The 3,013-nt window shown below is 36.0% G+C and overlaps 1 long non-coding RNA gene across 1 annotated transcript; it reads right to left on the bottom strand.

The window, feature by feature from the left end:
* Positions 1-1,711: 1,711 nt before the first annotated feature.
* LOC118736533 lies at positions 1,712-2,527 on the bottom strand. Its single transcript, XR_004992712.1, has 5 exons — positions 2,472-2,527; positions 2,290-2,418; positions 2,108-2,236; positions 1,951-2,054; positions 1,712-1,857 (listed from the first exon to the last, which is right to left on the bottom strand). It is a non-coding gene; the product is annotated as an uncharacterized LOC118736533 (long non-coding RNA).
* Positions 2,528-3,013: the final 486 nt, after the last annotated feature.

Here is a 3,013-nt window from a genome sequence, read left to right as displayed (position 1 = left end):
CTAATTTTATGTAAATAAAGTGCAATTTACGAAAAACTTGCATAAATGTACCTTAAAGGGCATATTATCTGAAGCGAACTTTCAGAAGTATAAACCCCTCCCAAAATATTTTCCTGGGTGCGCCCCTGGCCGCAAGTTTCACTTTTTGGCGACCCGCATGGTGCACTGTGAGGTGGGTATCGGAAATTTTGTGAGAGATGACATCTGAGACTGCTGTATGTTTCAACTCACTGTTCAGAATTGATTGTGTCATACGGCAGTCGTACGCTGAAAAAACTGGCTGTTTCCAATAGCCCTTAAGCCCTCGAGCAATAGCTACTTGGGCATAGCTGCTTGGCGTTCGGATGGTACCAGATAGGGAGTCATATTCATAAGCGGACTGAACTTTCATTTCATCGAAAGACAAAATCCAAAGCCTATCGTCCAAAGCTAATTCAGTCGCGGTGCTTCGCATTACACTTATGGATAAGTTCAGAACACCATCCTCGAACTTCAGTTTTTGACACCACTTCGCTATCATGGACTCGCTTCGAAGGGAGAAGCCATTCTTGATGAGACGAGCATAAGCACGCTGCCCAGAGGAATGCAAGGATAAGGCTGGGGACATGTCCTTCCAACTCCAATGAATATTCCTAGTCAGATTTTCCATTTTGCGCATTTGACCTTCTGTAAAAATCTTTTGCAGATTGGATCGCAGGCATTGTAGCTCCCTAACTTGGGTTTTCAACTTTTCAACCTCTGCTTCCAGAATATCTACGCGCTCATCTGCTTCAGATCTAAACAGTATGTGTACATATATTATAAAGTTAAATTTAAAATATTTTTAAAATTTACTAGGTTTGTGTTGAGGCGTCCACGAATTCCACCACGTTCGAGGTATTGCGGCTGTCAACCACCATTGCAAGGGCATCCTTGCTTAATTTCGTCCTTTGCTGGTCAGGACCAGACAAAAAATCTTCAGGGCAAAAGTTGAGCCCACAAATTCTTGCCCCAACTTTTAGCTCCATTCCACACGAGTCCGACCATTTTTTTCTTTTTACTTCGCATTTGGGTATACATATGTATGCCTTCTTATTTCCATGTCTTATGACACAGAAAACAACTTGCTTTTAACATAGTGATAACACTAAAACCAAACATAAAATCAAAAGCTTTAAAAATGCAATAATTTCTATCTACATATATCGAGAGTATTATTGAAAGCATCCAATTACATCTCGTTAAAACAATCATACTTCTAATGTAAAAAAAAATGTTTTATTAAAAGTGTATCTTTCAACAAAATTTTTATTGATATATATGCGCAACTGTGTACAATTCTTTCGTTTATAATTTTTTTTTTATATATGCTACTAAACACAGTATTAATTTAATTATTAATTATTTATTAATTAATATATATTTATTTATTATTAAATTAATTATTAACCGACTTCGCAAAAAGGAGGTTATCAATTCGTCGGATTTTTAATTTTTTTTATGTTTATTACCGTATAACATCATTGGATCATGAGAAATTAACGATAACCTTAAATTTTTATATGAGAATTGAAGTCGGTTTTCTTTTTTGCTTAAAAATTACTTGTTTTTGAATCGAAATTGTTTATGCTATATTTTACTTTAACTTTAAAAAATGTATTCTAACTTTTTCTATGTATTATTATGTATTATTGTTATTATGTATATTATTATTATATGTATTAATATGTATTACTATGTATTTATATATGTTTGTCTTAATAATTTAAGTAGTTATTGATATAAATCCAGATTCTCAGCGCATACGGGCCAGAATACGAAGACCCCCTCTCAGGCAAACAAATTTTAATAGTTTTCTGTAGGATGAGCGTATGAAATCTGTAGAAAAAAAGTGCATTCCTCAAAAAAGTGATCGTTTTTATAGGGTTTTCCTAAATAAACAAAATATAATTTTAAGTCAGTAGTACTTACAAGCAAAACAGCTAAGCACTTGGACAGGAACAATAAAACACACAAATGCAGGGCGAGGTAGCCTTGGGCAGTAGCACAAGAAAAGCTGTGTATGACCTGCAATGCTAAAATTCACTCAATAATTTTTATTGTAATTAAATGTCCAGTGTAAACTTACTTGGAGGTATTTAAAAAGATTCACTCTCACTCGGGCGATGCAGAACTTGGGCAGGATCAAAATGCACTAACGCAGGGCGGGGTAGCACTTGGGCAGTAGCACAAGAAAAGCTGTGTATGACCTGCAATGCTAAAATTCACTCAATAATTTTTATTGTAATTAAATGTCCAGTATAAACTTACTTCGAGGTATTTAAAAAGATTCACTCTCACTCGGGCGATGCAGAACTTGGGCAGGAACAAAATGCACTAACGCAGGGCGAGGTAGCACTTGGGCAGTAGCACAAAAAAAGCTGTGTATGACCTGCAATGCTAAAATTCACTGAATACCTTTTATTCTTATTAAACCTCCAGTATAAACTTACATGGCGGTATTTAAAAAAATTCACTCGCACTCGGGCGATGCAGCACTTGGGAAGGAACAAAACGCACTAACGCAGGGCGGTGCTGCACTGGGCAGGAACATAATATAAACAGCGTTGCCGTTTTGCTTAAATTTAAGCAAAATTGCTTAAGTTTTTTCTGACTGTTAAAATGTTAAACTTTTCTTCGTTTTGCTAAATATTTTTATTAAAATGGTCAAAAAGGATAATTTTCCTCAAAAATTCATAGCCAGAAGAGTTACTACTTCAATAAATTTTTCAAATTTGTTTTAGGAAGACTGTCATCCAGATCCCACATACAGTTCCAGCAAATGTTGCTCTACGCAATTCCCGATCTGCGGTCGTCGCATTTTCAAATCTCCGAGTGTACTTCTGCCATGAAATCGCTTCTCATAAAAACCATTTGCCGTTCGGAGGCGACCTAGAACTTTAGGGCCCTTCATTTGCGTGACTAGTTCAACACGCACATTTTGGATAACATGATGCCTAACTCGTTTTTTGCATGCATTCAAAAAACTGGCGAA

Source organism: Rhagoletis pomonella, unplaced genomic scaffold, assembly GCF_013731165.1.
Source record: "Rhagoletis pomonella isolate Grant_MI unplaced genomic scaffold, Rhpom_1.0 Rhpom_scaffold_00003, whole genome shotgun sequence".
In the NCBI taxonomy this organism is placed as follows: Eukaryota; Metazoa; Arthropoda; class Insecta; order Diptera; family Tephritidae; genus Rhagoletis; species Rhagoletis pomonella.
Note: the sequence above shows the minus strand (reverse complement) of the source record. Positions and strands in the feature narration are given on the sequence as shown.